We start from the raw sequence: 8401 nt of genomic DNA on the forward strand, positions 1-8401 counted from the left end.
TATACATTAGTGGTTGCCAGGGGTTTGGAAGAGAGGGAAATAGGGAATGACTGCTTAAAATGGGTGTAGGTTTCCTTTTGGGGTGATGAAAATATTTTGCAGCTAGGCAGTGGTGATAGTTGCACAGCATTGTGACAGTACTAAATTCCACTGAATGGTACAGTGAGTTGTAAAATGATCAAAATGGTGAATTTTGTATTATGTTCATTTTACTACAATAAAAAGGAGAAAGAGTTAGGGAAAGACTTAGAGTTTGGGAAAGTAAGGTGAACTGGTCAAGAAAAAGACAGCTCTACTGTTCAGTTTTCTCTCAGCTCTCCCAGTGCATTAATCCTCAGCAAAACGTAGCCTGAACTTGTAGATGATAGTCATTCAACACAGTCCAGGGAAAAGTAAATAAAATAAAACCCAACTCTTCTTCTTTAACACATCTATGACAGGTTACCTTCCTGCTCAGCCACATGGACATTCATGAGGACGTTTCCATTTAGGTCTCCTCTACTTCAGTATTTTACTCACAGCTCATTCACACGTGTAGGCAACAGCATTCCTTAATTCCATGGACACTGCAGTGCTGGTTGTGATCAGTCTCATGAAAAGAAAAGGAAAGGAGGAAAAAGCCTCCACATTGGCTTGGTGGTCTTGAGATCAAATGGATGCAGAAGACAGCTTGATTGTCAAACTGGAAACTTTTCTTTTCCTTTTCCTTTTCTTTTTATCTCTCCTATCAGGTCTTCTGCCCACTTCCCACCCCCTTCTTTCAAACAGGAAAGACACTAATTAGCTGCTGGGTTTTTTTTTTTTTTTTTTTTTTTGTAAAACAACTATCGGTTTAGATTTCTTGTTGTTCGGTTAATGTTATTGTTTTTACTGCCAAATGAGCTTCGATGGTTGATGTAGGGGGTCTCTTGGGAACTTAACTTTTTCAAGTTTAAGTGGAAAAGCTTTTTTGTTTGAATTGGCTTTTGCTGGGTGCTTCAAGATTTGCTCTTGGTTCTTTGACGGGGGACGTTTTATTCTCCCATACAATTCCATGAATACTTTTACACCGGCCCTTAGTTTAATGGCATTTTCTATTTATAAATGTCTTTGAAACACATACTGTCAATTATTTGAGGGTAATGACCATGGCCATTGTTGGCACATCTTAAATGTGCACCGTGTTAATTTTTGAGTGTCATCTGGTCTACCATCAGTGCTTCCCTCTTTCTTTCACCCAGTTTTCTCCTTCATTTCCTTCTCCAAATTTGTCTCATTTTTCTACTTTCCCTTTTGCTTCTCAATTCTTGCTTTCTCTTTCCCATTGCGTCTGTCATTCTTCTTCTTCTCCTCTGACTTCATTATTATGGCCAACCGAAACCTTTTCTAGTATGTTCTCTATCTTCCTTGTCACTTTATTGCCATCCACAAACCCTTACAGAATATTCTTGGTTGACTTCCTTACTTCCTAGCATACCCATGTACTTCATGATCATTTTAGAACATTGAAAAGGGTTGGAATTTTTTAAAATAGGTAATTATAATCAGTCTTCTTTCACCTCTGGCATAAGACTCTTTTTCCTCAATCTGACCATTCTTAAATCTAGAAGCACTCCCGCTCATTGGTCCTCCTTACCCCCATGTCTAGGCCAAAGAACTTGTGAAACCTTAGCCCTGTTTAATACTTGAATTTATCAAAACATAAGAGAGCTAATTCTGCCTAAGGGCACCAAAGAAGAATAAAGTTGCCACAGGTAAACATTTAGTCCAGTTTTATCATGGACTCTAAGTGCCTAGTTGAGTGCTAACCATTAACTCACTTGAACAACAGGGAGCTCATGACACAAACTAACATGTTAATTGTATAGACCCTTCACTTCACCATTACTCAATGTAGCTGATAAACTGCATCCACTTAGCTTAAATAACATGAATGATGGATTTCCTTGTGTATATAAATTGGGAGTTTCTAAAGGTTTCTTTTTCCCTTTGTACAACCACTGACTACCACCTTGCTTGGTCACTGCAATAGAAAATGATGACTAAGAAACACATTGTCTCAATATCAGTGGACATAATGTCCTAGTATTCTACAAAAATCTCAAAATTCTTAATCTGAAAGATAGATCTGCCAATACCTTATTTCCTTATTCTTTGTTAATATAAATACCCAATCTATGAAGGTCTCAGTTTCCTTACTTAGAATATGAGGTGGATAGATTTGCTAATATCTAGGGACATTTCCAATTTTAATATTCCCTGGGTATAAGGGCTGAGCCAAACACGATGGCTCCCTTAATCATTAACCTCGCTCACGATGAAAGTTATCAGCAAGTTCTACTTGTAAGAGATCAAACATTCATATCCATATATATTGTAGCACATTGACTTTTAAAGAACTCAAATTAACACAGCACAGTTACATTCATAGATTTAAGGTCACTGTGGTATACTTTACAATTTTTCTTTTCCCTAGGAAGGAAATGTAGATCGCTAGGAAGGGATTTCTTTCCCTGCCTTTTAGTAATGTAAGCCTTTTATGATCTCTTGGATCCTAAAAGATGGGTAGGGTTTAGGCAGGTGGAGCTTAGGAGAGACCTTCCAGGTGGCAGGAACAACATGAGAAAGGGCAGAAGGAAGAATGGATTTTGAGAAGGACTTGTTATCTTACATGATGAGAGCAGCGTTTCACAATCTCTGTCCTGAGGAACACTGGTTTTATTTATTTATTTATTTATCTATCTATTTATTTATTTATTTATTTTTATTTTAGATGATGTTAGTGTAGTTACAAGACAAAAGCACTTGGGAAGAGCCGTACTCTACATCCCGACATGAAATTCAAGTTTCACTTTGTTACATTATATACTCTGAAAAGTTTTGGAGGAAGGAATTGATTTAATTTTTTCAATTCAGTCTTACTCACACTTGCTTGACAAACCTATATTCAGCTGATGGACTGTATTTTGTGAAAGGCCAATCGGAGAAATGCTGAGATGGAGCTTAGGATATTTCTTGTTGGGACAGGCATGTGATTGTTTTTCTTATAATTCTTTACTGTTTGTCCTAACAGTTGTTACCTTGCAGGATTCAGTTTTTGGGTTTTTTTGCATCTTTATTGGAGTATAATTGCTTTACAGTGTTGTGTTAGTTTCTGCTGTATAACAAAGTGAATCAGCTATATGTATACATATATCCCCAGGTTTCAGTTTTAAGCCTTCTGTTTTCTCAGAGTCATTGGGACTCTGAGAAAGCTCAACAGTTCTGGGGGTCTTCATCTCTTATGTAGTTTCCAGGAGCTCCTGGCACTTACCACTATTTCCTCTTGATTCTTTTCCTCCGACTTCAAACTTCTTACGATTATGAGCTGATTGTTTTCTCAGCCTCTAGTGTCAAAACCAGGTACCTCGCTCATCTTCATTGTCTCAGTTACAAGGTGCAATATTTCCCATGTTTATATGTGTCAAAATATGTCAGGAATTGATACATAGCATATGCTTAATAAAAATTTTATTTAAATTTTTTCTTTTTTCAAAGGTATCCAAACACTGGCAAACTTCTTAAATTGAAAGGAGAGTCATCTAATTTATTCAGCTCATTCAACCATCAATATTGAATATTTGTCTTTTTTCTTACACATATTTCTTGTATTTCAATCGTGACATTCTAGAGCACAGTGAGCACATTTATAACTTATTACTGCATTACTACCTTGGCTATTCCTTGACCAAAATTTACTTCATACAACTGACAGCCTAATTAACCTACTGGAGTTTTTTTTTTTTTAATGTATGCATACAAACAATAAACACCAGTTGCATCGCTAATAACTGAATTTTTACATCTCTATGCACCCATGTATCCAACACCAGGTCAAGATATTATAAAATATTTCTAACACCCTACAATGTTGCCTGTTACTTCTTTCTGTTCCCTACTCCCCCAGAGCACCTCCTAAACTGACCTCTATCACCATATATGACATACATGGAAAGAAACAGTGTGTATTCTTTGGTATCTGGCATTTGGGCACATATCATTATATCAGTAGTTTATTCTTTTATTGTGTTTCCCTGATTTTTTAAACCTAGACATTCATATAGTGTCAAAGAACCACTGATTTCTTTTTTTTTTTTTTTTTTGATTTCTTAATATTATTATGCTGACCTCCATCTTCAGGGGCTTTCTACATTCTTCCATGTGTCTTTCCACTCACTTTCTCTTCCGTCTAATTATGTTTTATTTAACCCACCTCAGCCAGCCTTTCCCCCATATTCCCCAACACGTAGCACTCTTGTGTTCAGCCTGTTTTGTTCCCTATTCCATAAGCCCTCTGTGCCATTCCTGACACTGTGCCTGTTCCCTGCCCGGAAGGCCTGTTCCCTACCCTCTGCTCTCCTTCCTATATACTTGTTCAAGACTCAGTTTTAATGCTACCTGTTCTAAGCAGTCTTCTCAGAAGAAGCCAGTGCTTTTTGGAATCCCTCTTTAATGAAATCCCATAGCAAGTGTAATCTGTCCTCCCTGATCTGGTAATTAATTATCCATTGTTCCTATCATATAGTGTTTGTTTTTCTTATGGGCTGTTATTGTTTATTTAAGCTGATTATAGTGACTTGAACCAGGAACTCCGTCATTTTCCTCTTCATTCTAGTGCAAGTTTCTGTGATATGGAGTTAAACTCCTTTTCCCTCACTTCCCATTCACCCTCAGCACTTGTTAAACATAAAGTACAAGTGAAACTTACTGGTTAACAGGTTTTTGTGGTCCTTGATTCTGGCCCCTAGAGCTAAGCTGCACTTCTGTCGTGCTAATTTGACTGATTCCTTATTGTCACATAATTCAGGAATTAACTAAATCATTACAAATTTACATACATATAAGATATTATTAAAAAAACCAGTGGCTGTCACAAGTTGAGGCCCAGAGGAGAGTGTTGTATGAGGCCTAGTTCGGTGCGGCTCACACTGAACGCTCGAGCCTTCCGATATTCCATTGTAAGTAAGAAAGAGGTATGCAAATATATGCTTAATATTTAACAGTGTTGATAAAAAAGAGAAGAGAGAACGGGACGACAGGTACTTTGAGGGCTTTTTGGAATTCATGAACAATTATGATTGGATGGGGAAAAAGAAAAACCGAGGGCTAACCTCCCACAAATGAGCTCAGGAAGGAGAGAAGGGCTCATCTGGTATGCAGGTAGAGAGGTCTGACCTACAGAAACTTAGAAAACCTCAACAATCTGAGCAGTGTTGGCAAGAGGCAAACTAAAGGGCTAATGAAAGTCTGCAAAAGTCTCACACAAAGAACTTTGGCATGTTCATCATCTAGCTAATCCTAACATGCAGACATTTATGAGAGTAAAGTCAGGTCTTTGCCAGAGTGGGTTCCTTATTTGGGCAACTGGGTCAAATGAAGAAAGGCAAATGTAGGCTGCCAGAGTAAATAAGGAGAGGAAAAACAAAAAGAACGAGACATACTATTCATCAGTGATTTCCCCCCAATATTCTTAGCCACCCCCTTATCTCCATCTTACTGGTAACACAGGAACTAGACTGAACAATCAGGTAAAAGGTCTCTACAGAAACTGAGGTAATATAGAAAATAAAATAATAAAACATAAAATTGTAAATTTTCTTCCTAGGGGTAGTTGAGATGATAGTTCAGTAATAACATAAGATCAGGTGAAGTCTGAAGAAATTTTAGAAAACCTGGATGAAGTAAGAAAACATCTGTTCGCTGGCATCAGAATGTTAGAGAGACACCAAGACACGTGGGCCAAGTTCTGGAGAGAAGGGAAACACAAACGCAAGCTAGATATTTGGTGCAGCTTTTCTCCTTGAGGCATTTGCTGATTCAAATCTTACAGCCTAGGAGCTGAAAAGCCAAGGAGATCAAAAGACTCTAACTACAGAAGCCAAATGGCAAGAGCTCAAGCTAAAGGCAACAACTAATGGAATGACAAGCTAAGTGTATCTTTAGTCTCACAGGGCTGCAGGAACCATTACATTTAAAGCCTAACAAATACAAGGGTAGTTGGGAATAGGGAGAATCCAAACGTTCACATGGTAATCCCAAAGGGCAACACCCGTAGAGGAAGGACAAGACAGAAATAGACCAACCTTCACAGAGACTGAAAGACAGCTTTGAAAGAGCTCAAACTGAGAATGGACTAAGGTTACCAGTCCCTATAGTAACTGTCTGCCATGGGCAAAAGGAAATCTTTTCAAGAGAAAGATAACAACATCCAGAATGTGGAGGTATCTTTATAGTTTCCTAAAATAAGTTAAACCCAATTTTAATATAAAAAATAATTTGACATACCAGGAAAAAGACGAAATGATCAAAAGCTCAAAAAAAAAAAAAAAATAAGAAAGAAAGAAAGAAAGAAAAACGACTATATAAATAGACACAGGAGGACAAGAGTTAGCAGGCCTTGGTTCAAAAACAACAACAAAACAACTATGATTAAACAAAGAAACTATACACATGGCAAATAAGCGTATGAAAAGATGCTACACATTCCATGTCATCAGTGAATTTTAAATTAGAACAATAATGAGATACCGCTACACACCTATTCAAATGGCTAAAATCCCAAAACTGAAATACCGAAGTTGGTGATGATGCAGAACAATTGGAATTCTCATTTGTAGCTAGCGGGATACTTGGCACTTTCTTACAAAACTAAACGTACTTTTACCATACAGTGATCTAGTAATCATGCTCTCTGGTATTTACCCATAGGAACTGAAAAGTTATGTCCGCATAAAAACCTGCACATGGATGTTTATAACAGTTTCTTGCATAACTGCCAAAACTTGAAATCAACCAAGATGTTTTTCAATAGGTGAATGGATAAACAAACTATGGTATATCCGTACAAAGGAATAGCCATTCAGCAATAAAAAGAAAAGGCTATGAAACCATGAAAAGACATGGAAAAAGCTTAAATGCATATTGCTAAGTGAAAAAAAGCCAATCTGCAAAGGCTACCTGCATATTATATGATTACAACTATTTGAAATTTAGGAAAAGGCAAAGTGTGGAGACAATCAAAAGATCAGTGGTTGCCAGAGGTTGTGGGGAGGGAGAAAAGGATGGGTGAAGCCCGGAATTTTAATGGCAGAGAAATTCCTGTGTATGGTTCTGTAATGGTGGATACGGGTTATTGCATATTTGTCAAAAATCATATAATGTACAAAACAAAGAGAGAAGTCTAAAGTAAAGCATGGACATTAGTTAGTAATAATGTATCAATATTGGTTCATTAACTATAACAAATATATTATGCTAATGTAAGATGTTAGTAATAGGGGAAACTGGGTAGAGAGGTAAGGAGGTATGAGAACTCTCTCTTTTCTGTTTAATTTTTCTGTAAACCAGAAACTGCTCCAAAATAGTCTATAAATTTAAAAAACAAATCTAGACCTGCATACAAAACTTGCACATAAATCCAACCATAGCAGCATTATTCTTAAGCGCCCCAAAGTGGAACTAACCCAAATGGCCATTTACTGTGAATGGATAAATGAAACACAGTAATATCCACACCATAGAATTTTTTTTAAAAAAGAAATCTTGTTATTTATTTTTTTAATTATTTATTTATGGCTGTGTTGGGTCTTTGTTTCTGTGCAAGGGCTTTCTCTAGTTGTGGCAAGCGGGGGCCACTCTTCATCGTGGTGTGCGGGCCTCTCACTATCCCGGCGTCTCTTGTTGCGGAGCACAGGCTCTGGACGCACAGGCTCAGTAGTTGTGGCTCACGGGCCTAGTTGCTCCGCGGCATGTGGGATCCTCCCAGACCAGGGCTCGAACCCGTGTCCCCTGCATTGGCAGGCAGACTCCCAACCACTGCGCCACCAGGGAAGCCCCACACCATAGAATATTATTCAGCCATAAAAAGAAATCAAGTACTGATACATGCTACAACATGGATGAACCTTGAAAACATGCTAAGTAATTGTATGATTCCATTTGTATGCAATGTCCAGACTAGGCAAATCTGTAGAGACAAAGTATATTAGTGGCTGCCTAAGGTTTGGAGAAGTGGGGGAGTGAGTGACTTATAATAGATTCTTTTTCTTTGGGGGGGTGGATGAAAGTTTTGCAGTTGATTGTGGTGGTAGATGCATAACACATTAAATTGTACACTTTAAATAATATGGAAAGTAAATTATATCTCAATGAAACTATTATTTAAAATTATGATTAATGTATTCAAAAAGGACAGCATATATAATTTAAGCAAAAATTATCTGTGAAATGCAGCCAAAGGAAAATTCTAGAATTAGAAAAGCTGAAATTAAGCACTCAGAAGATCAGTTTAACAGTACCTTAGTCAAACAAAAGAAAGTATTACAAATGTCAATTAAAAAATAACTACACTAAAATTTCGAGGGAAAAACATGGAAAACAGAGA

Source organism: Balaenoptera acutorostrata, chromosome 9 (assembly GCF_949987535.1).
Source record: "Balaenoptera acutorostrata chromosome 9, mBalAcu1.1, whole genome shotgun sequence".
NCBI classification, from domain to species: domain Eukaryota; kingdom Metazoa; phylum Chordata; class Mammalia; order Artiodactyla; family Balaenopteridae; genus Balaenoptera; species Balaenoptera acutorostrata.